This window comes from Anser cygnoides, chromosome 7, assembly GCF_040182565.1.
Source record: "Anser cygnoides isolate HZ-2024a breed goose chromosome 7, Taihu_goose_T2T_genome, whole genome shotgun sequence".
Lineage (NCBI taxonomy): Eukaryota > Metazoa > Chordata > Aves > Anseriformes > Anatidae > Anser > Anser cygnoides.
Genome location: NC_089879.1, coordinates 2,654,995 through 2,670,909, shown reverse-complemented (window position 1 = coordinate 2,670,909; position 15,915 = coordinate 2,654,995). Strand labels below are relative to the sequence as shown.

The 15,915-nt window shown below is 42.8% G+C and overlaps 1 protein-coding gene across 4 annotated transcripts in view; it reads left to right on the top strand.

The window, feature by feature from the left end:
- PTPRE (protein tyrosine phosphatase receptor type E) overlaps window positions 1-15,915 on the top strand; it is a 103,452-nt gene that overhangs the window by 7,847 nt on the left and 79,690 nt on the right. For 2 of the 4 annotated variants that reach the window (XM_048049441.2, XM_048049509.2), the window contains exon 1: window positions 2,254-3,729. The exons of the other annotated variants lie outside the window; for them this stretch is intronic. The gene's annotated coding sequence lies outside the window, so the exon portion shown is untranslated. Of the gene's footprint in view, window positions 1-2,253; window positions 3,730-15,915 lie in introns of those variants that run through there. 4 annotated transcript variants of the gene reach the window in all.

Below are 15,915 nucleotides of genomic sequence, written 5' to 3'. Positions count from 1 at the left end.
ATTTTAGCAGGTTAATCATGCACTTTTAGGTTTTGGTGAGGTTTTGTGTTTCTTTCTTTCCTTGCTGATTCCGTCTTCATCTACCGGTCTCTTCCACGTCACAGTATCTGCAGGAGAGAGGTTTTATTCCCCAAGTACTCCAAACCCTTCTGTGTTTTTGTTTGTGTTTTAGTGATTCTACAGGCAGGAAGGTGCAAGGAGACGACTCGCATTGTTGTCATACTGATGTGCAATGTGTCTGTGTCGCTGCTAAAGGAATCAGAGAGTCTTGCGTGCACCACCAGCATCTCTTTGGAAGCCGTTTCACTTTCTGGGTGATATTTAGCTGCTGTTATTTTCACAGCTTTTGTGGTCACTGGGGGTACCTTCTGTTCCTCTTTGGGGACCGTGTAAAAGAACTGAGATGTGGGGAGGGCTCTGAGGGAGCAGCGCAGGGTTGCTGGGAGGTGCCGCTGTCTTCAGCCGCCACCACAGCGCTGAAAACATCAGCGCTGGACGCTGCAGGATGCTGACGGAGCTCAAGATAGGTTTTAAGAATGCTTTTCTGTACTTGCATTCAAATTGGACTTAAAGGTAGCTGGTTATGAAATGCTGAAAGGAGAGAGAAGATTATGTTAGAAAATTCCCTCTGGTGGGAGGTCTGTAATTTTTTTTTTAATCGGATAATTTATCCTGCTTGCAAAATGAGATCAAGGGCATGCAGCGCTTGCTCGTCTAGAAATAGACTAGCAAGAGGAAACCCTTCAGGTTTTTGAGAAGGTGCATTTACTTACCTTAACCACTGTGCCAAGGTAAGACCCTGAATTGCCTCGGTGATTTTGGAGACGAAACTCACGTCGGGGCACTTGGCAGGTGGATGAAGAGGAACCCACTGCTCCCGTCCCGTCTGGCTGTGCTCTGCTGCGCCCTGTCCTCTCTCGAGCCCAGCTGCTCTGCCCCTATAAGTGGTATCATGTCATCAGGGGCCAGAGCATCCCCAGCTTTGTCCCAGCTGCCCCAAGGAGCGGGGCTGTGGCCGGGTGCCATGCAGTGACACCGCTGTGGCTGGAGGCCGGAGGCAGAACTGCTGCTGGAGCGTGGGAAAGGAAGGGGCTGGCCTGCAGGGCCGCACAGCGTGCCTCTGGCGAGGGGGGGGGAAGGCAGTGTTTTATTAGGTTTTAGGCTAGAAGCACGCTCACAGCTGCGTACCAGTTTTCAGAGGTGTATGTAAAGCTTTTTGTGCCTTCATACCTGCTTTTAAATCTGTTTCAAAGTCCTAAGTTTAACATCTTCCTTGGAACATCGTCTGCTTGTCCAGCACCTCCAGACTCCCCTGCTCTGCGTACTGTTGTCCCGTTGTGTATCCCTGTAACTCTCCAGCAGTGCTTTGGGCAGCTCTTAACCTCTTCAGTGGCGATATTCTTGCCCAGAGGTAGGCTGGAAGGTTGGATTTGTTTGTTCTTACAGCGTATTGCTCAGCGCACGGTGACGGTGGTGCTGCTGGCAGGGCTGTCCTGCGGAGCTGTGCCATGCCCCGTCCTGCTGCCCTCCACCTTGCTGCATCTCAGCTTGTGCAGCTTGTATTTAACATCCTCATCGCTCAGTGGATTCTCTAGGTTTGGCTTTTTCTTTTTTTTTTTTTTTTTTTAAACTAAGCTGCTTGCAAAATATTTTTTCTGAAGCTGTCAGTGACTCAGACGTGCGATGGTTATTTCCCCTAAAATACATGCACCCTGCCTGGAAGTGAATAAGTGAATAGCTGTATCTCATCTGCAGTCCTGGGCTTGCGCGTTTGTTGATAAACCCTGTACCAGCTGTCCACAGAAGGCAGCCGTGTGATTGTAGGGCTGATAACGGGGGCGCCGTCACTGTCACAAACACAGTAAGGGCGTGACGTGGCTCAAGTGGTTTTCAAGTACCTGGGCTGCGTTACAGAAACCAGCATAGGCTCCTCGCTTGCTGTTCTCTGGAGGTGTGCGTTAATACGGCCAAGAAATAGGGGCTGGCAATTCAAGAACAGTGGGCAGGCAGACTGGTTTCATGTGGAAATAGTTACGTTAGGAAATGTTCTTGTAGGACCACTTTGAAAACATTCCTTTTATAAAAGTAAACGTAGGAACAATGTTTTTACTATATTTTGTTCTTTAAAACATTTTTTTTTTTTTAAATAAGCACCTGCAAGGCTTGTCCAAGAATGACAAGCTATTTTATGATGCTTCTTGCCTTAATGATCAGGTTCGTATGCTATCCTTTTAAATGGTGAACACATTGACATTTGGTGGAGGAGAGGTGCTGAATCCAAGGGCTTCACGCCCATGCAGCTGGAGCTCAGGCTGGAGCAAGGATATTCTGCCTTCCTCCCTCTGTGTGTCCGGACACACACAGCTCTCCGTTACGTGTATAAGAAACGCGTGTTCGCACTGGCCGTGCTCTGAGGGCACTGCTTTTGCTGTGATCAGGATGGAAACCAGTTGTGAACGCTGCCTAACTGAAGCCCCCAGGAATCCTAGATATATTGCTATTTTAGTATTACCGGAATTTTAAAAGCTTGTATTTTCCAGTTTATTAACTTGGGTACGTGCGCCACCCAGCACCATACCCACGAGCTAGCAAGCTGCCTTCCTTAAGCTCTCCCTTCGGTCTTTGAAGAGACTTTTCTGCGGGGCAGCTCGGGCACCTGCAGCGGGCTCCTGCCCTACAGAGGGCATCTTGCGTCTCCTGCCCGGTCCCTGAGTGATGGAGGAAGCGTGGGGAGATTAGCTGGTCAAGTCTGAATGTTGGGTAATGTACGTTTCATATGCGTTTGCACATTTGTAGTGATTTTTTTTCCTTACAGCTAAAAGAAATTCAAATGCAATGTTTTTGTTTGTTTGTTTTGTTTTATTTTTTTTCCCCAGCCTTAGGACAGCAAGTAGTATCCCTGGGGAATTGCTGCTTCCTTCTCCAATAGTTCATAAGGCACGTATAAAGACCTGTACTGCTAGACCAGTATCAGACTAACGGTTTCAGTAAAAAAATAGCTGAAAAAAAAAAAAATGTTGCAGCAACAGTGATTAGTAATGGACTTTTCTGTTTCAGTATTAAGTATGAAAATCTGAATCCAAAGAATACCTTATGTGCGTAAAAGATGTGAAAAAGATTTTTATGGCAAAATCGGACAGCTTATTTTTAATTTATTTTTTTTAATGAGTTGAATCTGGCCACTTTGTAGCTTTCACATAGGTAAACACATTTTCTGATTGCATTTCGTTTTGGGATGCTCCATGGCTGTGGCAGTTGCAATAATGCAGGTTGCTTAGGAATTCAAGTGAACACGAGAATGAAGCAAAAAAAGCTGACTATAAAAAAAAAATCCAAAACCTATTGTATTTATTTGAGTATTTTTTTTAGCAGAGGTGATAAAAGCACATCTGCTGCTGTGTGGTAGGCTGGTGCTCAGCCCTAATGTGAGGAACCACAAAACCCCGTTGTTTTGTGCGCTGTGCTGGCGCTGGAGCTTCCCCGTCACACAGCGCCTAACACTGGAGCTATTCATGCCGGCTGATTCAAGGGGCTGACAGCAATCTTTATCTGGGCATAGAAACTAGAATTTTCCTCTGGGACAGAACAAAGCTTGAGAAAAATAACTGCGCTCAGCAACAATTTGTTTCATCCTGCCATCAGCGAGGCAGGAGTGTAGGGAAGTCCCTGCAGGTGACAGCAGCTCTCCTCTGCCCGGGCTTTATGGCCATGCTTTGCCGTTCCTCACAAGTGAGTTGTGGTTTTTGGTTGTTGTTGTTTTTATTTTTATGTTTCTTATTTATTTTTTTATTTTTTTTTAAATGGTATTTTTTTTAAAGACTCACTAGGTCAGGAGGACATAATGCTTTCTATATAGATTCCTCCTAGTACTTGTCTATTTTCCTAATACTGTATTGATTATACGTGTATTGATGAATTGTATCTAAGGACTGTAAATGCAGTTTCAAAATATTATTGCAATTGAAAACAGAAGGAAAGGGGAACTTTCTGGCCAGTTTCAGTGTATAAAAGCAATAGTTAGAAAGATTACAATATGTACAAATTGCAAGAAACGCTGCATTTTTTGAGAACCGATGGCGTGTTGGGGTTTGTTGCTCAGGGACTTGCAGCAGTTGGACAGCAGCCAATACATTAACAGAATCTATTAAATATTTTTGTAAATTTTCAAAAAGGAAAAAAAAATCTTTAACTAGATGTTTAAGAACTCGTCTGGAAACCTTTAAAGACCAACAGGTTCTTTTTCCTGTATGGATTCCTAGCTTTTTAGGTCTCCCTGGAAACATACAAACGCTTGCATCACATATCCATTTTTTGATCAGTTTTTAAATACTACAGCTCTTTTAATTGCAACACATGTTGTTTGGTAATATGAATTTGTGAAATACTGTGTCATTTAAATCATTTCATACTTGATTTGTGGTAAATGCATAATCAGATTCAAGCTGATGTGCCAGGATAGTGAGCAGTGATAATTGGTTGCTGTTTGTTGGGACAGTAACCTATACTTTTTTTGTCTATTTAATTGTGGTCAAGTTAAATGATCAAGCAAAGATGATGTTTATGGTAGCAGTTCCAAAAAAGCTGCAGGGTCCCAAAACAAGAGCTTTTTCTGAACTGAATCCCCACAGCCCGTGTTGTGTCTGGATTGTGTGGCAGCCGTTCTTGTTCCATTTTTTTTTTCCAAGGCACACAAGCAGGTGTTGACTGTGTTTATGCTGTCATGTCTTTCTGTAATAGGAATGGGCACATGAGCTTGTTTATAAGGTTTCTGGAATGCCAGAATCATGTGTGTTCTTTGTTTCCAAGCAAACAAAGTCAGGACAATGGAGAAAGGATATTGGTATTAGGCCTCTGGGACATATTTTATTTTGAAATGGCTTTTAATAAGTCTGACCTGATATCCTGAGCAATCACGGAAAATTCCAAATGGACAGCTAACTTTTCTTATTTTAGAAATGTATCTGACTCTTCTATCCCTCATCTTTTTAACTTTTACTTTAAGATGCAGGTTATTATTTGGATGGCAAAGTAGCTAGTCTGTTGGGGGTGTACCATTGTGTCTGAAAAGTTCAGCAAACATTAATTCTCAACACCGATCAAACCAACTAATGTAGATTTAGTGTCGTGCCAGAAGGTAAAATGAAAGTAAAAAAGGAAAATAAATTCTGCAAATAAATGGCATTGCAGGAGGGAGCCTCTGAGTATGGCATTCGATGATAGACTTTCTTTGAGTGTCCTGAGTGTCAGCCCCTGAGTTTTGTCCAGATAATTTGAAGTCTTTCAAAATTTTTTCCAAATCTTTCACTTGTATCTAAATGAGCCAGGAGCCTTTGTAGTTTTGGTTCATAAAGGGAACAAAAACTGTGTGGTCACCTTGTGGTCCAGGGGCTTGAATCCAGACTGTTGCTCCTTCCACCCTTTGAATAATTATTCCATGTGTTTAAAACTGTATTTTAAAGTGTTGTTTCCTGCTAACTTACCGTTACTGTTCCAGGACGGGCTGCTTAGGTCCCCACGTGGGGATAAAGGCTCTAGAACAGCCAAAGGAAATGGGAAAAGTGAAAGCAAGGGAAAAACACCTTGCTGCAGTGCCCATGCTTACCTTCTTACGCCCTTCTCTGTCCTTTTTTTCCCCAGGCCGTCCCTTTCCCTCTGTGCCTAAATTTTCACCGCCCTCTGCGGGAAGAATTTATTCCAAATATCTAATCTAAACTTCCCCTTTGTTTTTTTTTTTTTAGTTTAAAACCATTACTCTGTGCTTTATCACTACATTCCCTGATAATGAGGGCGTTTGTTACTGAGACAAACTGTGTTGTTCATCTAGCTGGAGCCGAAGTAGTTGGAAATGTCAAATCTGAGGCGATGCGGGGCAAGGGGTGCCGGGGGTGGATGCGGAGCAGGGGCCTCACCTCGCTGTCGCAGGCCTGGCCTCAGAGCAGCGCAGACGTCCAGTTTGGTGCTGTCTGTGTCCAGTCTGTTAGAACTGGGGTGTTTGGGGTTGTTTGGAGAACAGAAGGAACAACTTTCTCGCTGGGACCACTGAGCAGCGGTTACTGTGCGTGGCTGTGTCTGAGCAGTGCTCCTTGTCAGTTCAGCTGCTGGGGGACACCTTTTCAATAAAGGGTTTGCTGTCAGCATTTCAAGAAGAAAATTTTCTGCGCTTACTTTTTCCTTTTGCAGTGTTTCTGCGTAACGGAACAAACTTACTGCGTGTTCTTGATGAGTTAACTTCAGCGGCTGGTTGTGCTCCGAGACAAGCCGCTAACCAACGTGGGCCGTGCAGTCAGCAGCGCTTCTGCTATCCCTGAAATAAAACACTTACTGTTATTGGGAACAAAGCATATATGTGGACATAATATGATATTGTGTACATCACTGTGTGGCGTTCAGGAGCTGGCAGCAGTGGGTACGTACGTTAATGTTGTGGCATGTTGGGCTGTTCCCTTTGCCTAGGTAATTCGGGGAGTTGAGTGAGTTCGGCTCTGCTGGCAGCCCGGTGGGGACAGGTCGCACAGGAGCTTCCTTAAATGTTTTTACTAAAGCATGAAGTGATCGTCTGTGGTAAGACAGAGATACCTATGCTGCCTGTCTGTTAGAGGAACAAGGATAGCTGTCACATAGGAAACGACAAAATCCTTTTTCATGATCACGTACATAATTTGCCTCAGAACTGAAGAAATCTTGTTGGCAAACGTAGGTTTTGCAGAAGAAGAGCTACAGAGAGGTCGTAGCCTTCACAGTGAATTCAGGAGGAATGAAGAGAGAGAAATCTCACCACTGCTGTGCCTTCACTAAATGCACAGATGTATTTACTGCCATCGGTAAAAGTGACTCAGGCGTTTTGCATATTGTCTCAAAAAGATTTTAAAAGGATTGTAATGATTGGAGGAGTTTGACTTGGTAATTGTCCTCAGCTTCCAGTGCTGGTGCCATCATTTCATTTCTGAAGTCCCTGGGGCATGGTTCTGAGTCTTTCTCTTTTTTCTGCCGGTGTGGTTCAGCTGGTGAGAAGCTGCTGAACTGAGCGTGGCTCTGAGCTCACGCGCCCTGATTTCGTGTGGAAGGACGAAAACAGTAAAAGGTTAACCCTAGGCCCTGTCTATTTCTGTCCCCTCTGAAACAGATCTCCATGGGAATCATAGTTATGGGGATGCTTTGTGCTCCCCGGAGAGATGCAGCAGAGGAATGCACTGTGATGCGGCCATGGCCAGGCGTCGGTGGGACGTCTTTGGGCAATTCCCGTCACTGTGGCTGGTTTGTGGGCCGGCCTGACAGGTCCCAGCGCCATCTTGGTTCCTTCCTTCTGTCACTTCAGCCTTGGAGCAAGTGGAGAGAAGAGCAAATGAGTGGGGAAGGCCTTTCTAAGTTGATAATTGATTTCTGGTTCTCTGCTGCTTACAGCTGAATTCATCCTTGCAGGCCTACACGACCACCAGTACCAGAGAGAAAGGCTCATCTGAGAGACAAGCCCTCTTGTCTGAGCCTTTTGAAGGCAATCAAGTCGCAGAAGGCATTTTCTTTGTGGAAAAATAGATGACATCTGCCAGTGACTGGGCATAACTCTCCACCGTTTAAGGGGTGAAAGAGAGTAGGGCATGAGAAGAGTCCCTGCGGAGTCTTTTAGTCTTTCACCTTGAATCCCCACCCTCTTTAACAAAGAAAGTGTGGAAATCTGGTGCATTTAGTGTGTTCACAGGCTTTCACAAAAGCTTTGTAGACTCATGCAATTATGAGACATCTTGCCGTTAAAACAAACAAAAAAAACCTGCCATGTGTAGACTTCACTCTGAAAAAATGTTGGAAGTTACGGGACTCTGGAGGAGTCCCAGTACCTGTCACTGTCCTCAGCCTTGAGCTAGGTATTTGTTATCTGTTTCACCCTGGAGTTGTACAACTCCATCCTCCTCTTATAAACATAAGAAGATAGTAAGGCTCCGTGTGAAATCTCCCGTTGTTGAAAGGAGGTTTATCTATTTTCATTTCACTCTCCCCTGGTAGATTTTGTTTTGCATCTGGATTTCTGATTGTTTATCCAAGCTTCAAACAGGAACATCTGACGTGCTTCTGGAGCCAGTAGAAATACTGACTTAAGGTGGAACAAAGTTCACCATTTCTCTTTGGATAATTGTGTGGAAGAATAGCTGAAATAACTCAAACTTATACCAGTTTTTGTTTTTCATCTCCTATGTTGAGGAAGTAGTGGTTCTGAGTTTCTGCAAGATGGTCATAGGATGGCAGCATCCAAGCAGAAAGGTCAAGTCCCTGTAGGGCATATCCAGTGTATTTAAATCAAGGAAACTCTGTATAAATGCGAACATGAAATGCTCCCTGAGGGCAGTAGCTTTTATTTATCCCCTCAGTGTGACAGAAAACAAGCCCGAAAACATCTTCTGCTCTTTAAAGTATTACTGAGAGTCTCTGTGGTGGATGCTGTCCTCCTTTCTGCGCGCCTGCAGATGGCTTCCAGGGAAGGGTCCTCTCCAGGCAGGTCCGTATTTGAAGCTGGAAGTTTCTTCTGCCAAACTGTAGTTTCTTCTTTGCAAACTGTAGAGAAACAGTTTGTTTTCATCATGATTGTTCTTAAACTCAAAATAAATAAAAAAAAGGCTATAGTTTAACTTACTATCAAAGCACAATTTTAATGAAAATTGTTAGTTGTAAGGGGGGGAAGTCACATCTATACTGCAGCGTTAGCTTACAGTGCAGCTGTCGGCACATAATTATTTCTTATTTACTGATCATGGAATTGCTAGGTCTAAGGCAAGGCTGTGCTAAAATGAAGATTAAGGTGATATTTAAATGTTCCCTGTTATTGAGGTGTGTGATTGCGAGAATCCTGTTGTGATAAAACTTAATGCCTCAGTACGCAATGCTCTTGTATCTTTTTCTGTTGTACTTAACTGGGAGTTACCTTTCTTTCAAGCTGCTAAAATTCAGAGAGGAATAAAAGCAGAAATTACCATCCACTGACTTGTGCCATTATATTTGGAATAGTTTTTCTGAGGCACTCCGGTTGATGGAAAAATATATCCTTTAAATAATAATTAATGCAATCTGTCAAGTTTGTGAAGTAGCGTTGAATGAAATGGGGTGTGGAAGAGCGAATGGAAGGAAGTAACTTGTTCACTCTTATCAGTGATCTGACAGCGTGGACTCTGCTTCCAGGAGCACCCATTGCAGCAGAGCTGGTGACGTCCTTCTGGTTGGGAACGGGGCTAAGGTCTCTGCTTGGATGGTGGTTTCTGCCACTGGAAATAACTCTTCTGCAGTCTTTGCTGTGGTTCACAATTTACTTAAGCGTTACACGGAGATGACTACGGGACCTGTGAGTAGAGTCTGAGCATGGCTCAGATTTGCTCATATTTGTTTCACTCAGAGGGGTCGGTCTCTCTGGGCTGTTTGTCTTTACTTTTGCCTCTAGGAAGCCATTATTGAAGGAGGTTTTGGACATGAAAAGTTATAAACTAAATAGAGAAGACAGACAAAGGCTGAAATAAATGAACTAGTGGTATTCTTGTTTTGTCATTGTGAATGAAGGCTGTTAAGGTTCTATGGATGTCATCTTCCAGCAGAAGTTTGTTATAGGTTTCTGCCTGTACTTAGTTGCTTTCATGCGTCTGAGCTGCCATTTACTGGTGATGTATGATGTTATTTGTGGCTGTAAATCAGATCAGGGAAATGTTTCCTTCTGGAAGGATCTTGCTTTAGTATTTTATTTTTAAACTGGATAGATTCTTAGGTTTATAGCAAATGGTTGCGCCAAGGGAAATGGTGGTGTGTTGTGGGGTGGCTGGGGTGATTCTCAGGCTAGTCTTCTGCCCAAACTAAAGCTCAAGTGTAACCATAGAAATGAGCTGGTGAACCCAGAAAATTAATCCATATCTCCTGAACCTCAGCGTGATGTTCAAAAGAACTGTCTTATTTCCCAGTATGTTTCAAGCCTCCTTTTTTACATTTGATCTTGGACATTGTTTTTATTGCTGTTTGCATTCATCCACATGCTGCATGCTTGTTCTCCCAGTGCTGTGAACTGTGCTTCCTTTCAGCATAACTTTGGAAAGAAGCCATAGGGTGGCCACGTCACAGCTGGTGGTCCTGTCTAAGATGCCCAAAAAATACAAAAGAAAAGAAACTGAATGCTAAGAATAATAACATTTTTACTATTGAATCAGTATGAAACTTGCTTCAGAGATCCGTGTGTCTGTAGAAGCATGGACGGCTGTGAAGGAGCTGCCCTTTCTTTGGGCAGTGCTACGAGGAGCCATAGCCAACACTGCCCTTGGAGTAGGAGTTTGGTGTTGCCTGATAACTGCGGGCGATGACTTCAATTTGTTGCTTCCCGTTGATTTCCCTGTTCGAGAGCGTACTCTTGTACAGCTTAGTTTGTCAGATTTGTACTTCATTTGACACTTCTCTGATTGCCCCAGGGGGAGTTATCTTGGTCTCAGTAATCGTTTCAGACAGAGTCTGTTATCAAACCCTAGCCTTATTTCTGGACGTTGCAGAATAAAACTGTTTTCAAGACATACACTGCTGCATGTTGATGCAGAGCTTAGTCATCAAATCTTCCTCCTGTTCATTTGTTAAATAACTACTTAAACGCCTTCAATGACAAACGTGTCTTCTTGTCAGTTTAAAAAATGGAGACTCTCTTGTGTCCTCTGTGTGTATCTACTATTACGTCCTTCAGCGTTACCATTGTTCCTCCAACACCGGGGGTAAATCCAGAACTTACAAAGTAGAACCCTAAAATGTTTGCTGCAAACACACATCCCTTGTTAACTAGTATTTACATAAAACATGCTGACACCAGTTTGGGGAGACTGAGTAGGATGCTTTCTCAGCTGTTGAAATTTGCACACGAGATGGGAGTTGTTTTGATTAAAAAAGAGTTAGCTGAATATTTTTTCCACTTATTCCCATGTGTCAGAATCAAAGCACTGTTTCTCTAGGCATTTTGCCCACTTTCATTTTTTGTTCTCTTGTTCAGTTGTTTTGGATTTTTTCATCAAGGTTGGGATTTATTTTTTTCTCTTCATGGAGGCATGTAATAGCTTAATGATATAAATACATGTAAAAATGTCTTTCAGATAGAAATGAAGATTTTATTGCTGATTTTAGATTTCTAGATTTTTAGTAGTACTTGTAAATTAATTCTTTTATTTACCAGAACAAGTCATGGTGAACCAGGGACAGGTGGCAAGAGACCTGTGAGACTTATTTCACGGGTAATGTCTTCCTGCTGTAAGAACAGCAAAGAAAAAGATTACAATTATAATGTCTATTTTACTTCTAAACATTCTTCCAACTTGTAAGATTTCTAGTATGAAACCATTTCTGTGATAGCATTTTAGCATGTTGTTTGGTTTGTTTTGGTTTTGAGCTGTGTTTAAAAAGCCTCCTCTCAAGGAAGGGAACTCCATCTTTTTTAATCAGCGTTGAAATGACTTTTTAAAAGCATAAGACAGGTTCTTAGCTTTTCTCCCTGTAGTGAGAAAAACATTCCCTTTTTCATTTCTTTGTTTTTATTTGCTCCATGTGGATGCTGATGCTTCTGGCCACTCAGAAACTAGAGCAAAATCTTTTTTTAGAAACTGGAACAGAATTTTCATAATAAACCTGATCTCCTACAGATTCAGAGCCTCCGCTGGGGGGAAGTGAGGGAAGGAAACTGGAATTAGGGAGGGTTATAAGCAATGTAATTTCAAGGATCCATATTCTAAAAAGTCTCCATGGGTTTACTACTGCTGCTTGGATTAGGAGGCCCTTTAATTTGCTTTTAATTAAAATGATTTTCATTTATTCTGTGCCTTCTTCAAAGGTCCCAAGGCACCTTACAAACTTGTGATTATATATATAAACTGCAAAATCCATATTCATGCGATGCTGAGGTTTCAAGTTAAGGATGAAAATGAATTTTCTTTTCTATTACTGTTTTTGGAACCTCATTTCCCAATTATAGTGTAAGTTTTAAAGCACTGCAGTTCTACATGTTTGATCTCAGAGACTGCAGGCCAAAATGTAAGCATTGACCTTTCTTTAATATCTGATCTGAATCACATATTTAAATAGCCAAAGCTTTATTTTTGCAACCTCAAAGTTGGAGGAAAAAATAATAATGTAAATACCTGTATGTTTTTTTAAAGGAAATGCATCTCTATTGCAGAGAACTCCAAAATGCTATGAAAATTATGTTTCCGTGTAACAAATGGAAATTGTTACATGGCTCGTAAATATAGTGTATGTACACCAATTTTCTTTTAAGTAGGTGATCTTAATACTATGTAAATATTGAGGAAATTAAGAAAAAACTTTCCTATAGATGACTGTCTTGTACTATGCTGCACTTCTGTACTCACTGTGCTTCCTCCTCAATACCTACTAAAGAACAGAAGGAATGGGGCTATCAACAGGGAAATAGCCATATTTTTAAACAATATTGCAGTGTTTTGCTTGTGTTTGGTTATGTGCTATTAAATAAGTGCATAAACCTTAAGTCCAAGGAGTAGTATGGATAATACAGCCTCAGGTGTGCATTTGGTCCCAGCTAAGCTGATGGTGGCAGGGCCATCACTGTGGGAGAGGTGGCAGCAAGCAAGAATGCATGAATGCCGTCTTCCCAGAAGCTGGAAAAGTTTCTCTTAGGTTCATTCGTTTTGTTTCGGAAGAAGCAAAAACTGCAGGGGCAGAGATGCTAGGATTTCTTTTCATGTTCATGAGTTTAGACAGCTCTAAGTGAACATTGTGACATTTCGTAACAGAACGGCGGTTTGCTGCAGGCACAAGTTCTCTGTGCAATTGTACGATGTATGCGGTTGTACAAATTCTCTAATCGTACGAGGAGCTTTGAGACACAGTAATTAAAATGGAAAAATAGAACAAAGTCATTAAAAGTGATTTAGACATCTTATTTTGTAATAAAATTGTCTTGAAAAAATGGGTCTTCTGCTGTAGAAGAAAACCTGAAAATTCTGCTTGTTTATAGACAGCCAGAAATTTCACTGTTCAAGTTAGAGAAAGCAAAATGCCATTTTTGACATTACACTGTTGTTTGAGGATATTACACCAGAATTGCGAGCAGCATATTTTCTTATAATACGCTTTTTGTTTTCTAAATGAATACAGCAGTGTTCGTTGCTACGGAGGAGTTATTCATGAGGAGTTCACAGAACTTTGTCAGGATCTGGCAGAAGAGTAGAGGACTGTGCTCAGCAGTTTGAGGAGGCTTTTGCTTGAGTTAGCTTTTGGAAGGTTGGAATGCCAGCGTGAGTGTCGGATGGACAGCATGAAGAGCCCGGTGTAAGGGCCTGTTGGTTGCACACAGTGGGGATGATCCCGTAGGCAGGTGGCAGATGCCAGCCGAGGTGGAGGTGCCTGGCGAGGACTGAGTGATCCCAGCCACCAGACCGCTTTGGCTTGCAGGATTTCCTTCCCTAACAGCTGAAGGGTTCAATTTGTGGCTTCTGTATTTTTTGTTTGTTTTTCTTCCACCGTTACTTCCCAAACCTGTCTCCCATCTGTTGCTCTGCGGTCAAAACCATAAAGTCTCGGTGTTATTTTCTGGTATAACTGGTCAATAAAAGTGACTGAAGGTGTGAAGGCTGATGATACGTGGGGAAGCAGTAGTGAAAGACATCGTAAGGTGAAGTGTCTCCTTACTGAGTTTTATGGTGGAAGCCGATTTCAAGTGGCTGAGTCTTTCTTTAGACCTGCAGTAGCAGGTTTCTGAGGAGAATCAGCCTGCTAAGGTGCATCTCAGGCTCCTGGGGTTTCTATTTTCTGCAAACATGGCTTAGGCAGTAGGAAAGCTGTATTTAAAAGTACAAGTGATAGCTGCCGAGTAAAGGTGAAAAAGGCTTTCATTTCTTTTTTCTTGTGTTTAGTTGACTCGACTTACCCTGAGTGAACTATAAAGATGGTTAAAACTATCTTGTGAAACTGCTGTACTCCGTTGTGCTGGGAATGGATAATAATAAATGACTGTTTGGGGACTGCGGTCATCTGAGGCCAAGAAACATGCTGCAGGGTGATTTCTTGTGAAATTTTAGTAGGCTAAGATGACAGACTTAGGGCCAGCTTACGCATTTATGGTGAAAACTGTACCAGTTGAATATTTTAAATGACACTGCAAGCCGCCTGCATTGCATCTGCTGTGTTTCATTGTTTCATTTAGGCCCAGATGTTAGAGAAATGACTGAATGAAGTTATGTAAAATTTCAGTGCAAACTGTTATTCTCTTTGGAATTAGGTTGGTCCCTTCTGGCTTTGGCTCCAGGGGGGGTTAGATCGAATAGGATTAGCAGAGGAACATCAACGACCACCGTTTGTATCTGAGTGTGACCGCAGGTGCTGTGTGGTGCTTTAGTGGTGCTACCTCCCTGAGTGCTACCTCCTCTGCCTCGTCCAGCAGTGTGGACAGGCCTAGAAGTCCAGGTGAAGAGGCATTCCCTAATGTCCTCATGTGCTGCTTCAGGACAAACCATGTAGTAAAGTGATACTATTACAGAGACCTAGAGGACAGCTTTATAAATGTCCCACAAAGCGGTTTTCACTGCTTTTTAGGCAGAGCAGCTGTTCTGAAGGCAAGTTGAAGGCATGTGGAGGGCAGGTCCCTGAGAAAGCTGTGTAACTGCTGAGGACCTGGTCCTGGGGTAGTGCCACCCTCTGGTATCATCAGAGCTTATCTGCGCGGTTATCCCCAGCGTGGTGTGCAGTGAGTCCTTCCACACTGGTGTTCCTCGCTCATGCACACAAGGAAGTTCCTGAACGTGCACAGGGTAAAAGTCATTGTCGTAATTTCTATTCTAAATACATGTAAGAAATACTTGTGGCTCTAGCTTGACAGGCCCCAGGAAGACGTAGCCTAAGGCCATGCTTTCAACAGAAGATTGGAGCAGCCGATCTCCAGAGCTCCTTGCTACCCTTGAGTTTTCTGTGGTCAGTTTTAAAAACACCTGTAATACTTATTTCGGGACTTGAAATCTTGTCAGTAGGTGCAATTAATTTATTTCAGGTGGAAAAGAATGCCTTTGGGAAGGAAGAGAAGCCTTTGGGAGGCATGCGTAAACCCATTTCAACCTTTTTGCCCTATTTGGGGGGTAGAGGTGAGCCAAAAAATCTAGAAATGCAGGAGAGTAACCAGTGTGATGGAAATAAATGCAGTTGCACACCTATCAGTGAATGTCTGAGTAGAGCCGTTTTCCTGCTGAATTGAGATGTAGTGACATTTGTGAGTTTGTCTCTCTTGAGTGCTTGTGGCAAATGGTCAAAACGCTAGCAATTGAAGTCTGCTGAAATAACTGCAGCTCTTAGAGCGTTTTATATGCATCAAGAAGCAATTTTTGTTGTTTCTCTAAGATGCAGTGGACGAGTTGGATGTTAGTTAATGTCCTCCCGATTTCGTATTCTGTATACATACGAAACATCCTCACAAACATCCTTTGTACATCAAAAACATAGAAGGCATGCACAGCGTGACCTTTGAACACAGAGCTTTTTTCCTGTTTATGTTGGCCAGGACCCTTAAAAAATTATTTATTCTGTCATGAAGAAAACTGCCAAATAAATTAACATCTGTGGAAGCTTGCGGAAGGTAGGTAGTGAAACTTGGCATGCTTTGCACGTCAGAAGGAGGATGGGCCTTCCAGGAGATCATTCATGCTTTTGTGTGATGTGATATCTCCTTATCATTGCGGCCCCGTGGGATCAGAATGAAATGACTGCTACCACGCTCTAGCAGAGAGCAAACTGAAGTCACGTTTGCGCAGCAGCTGTTCCTCATTTAATCTGAACAAACAGGGGAGCAAAGTTCTTTACACATCATTTTCTGCTGGATGATATTCAGCCGTGTATTCACGTGTAACATCTCTGTCGGTGACCGCGATGGTGGGATGAAGTGCACGCTCAGCGGGCTGG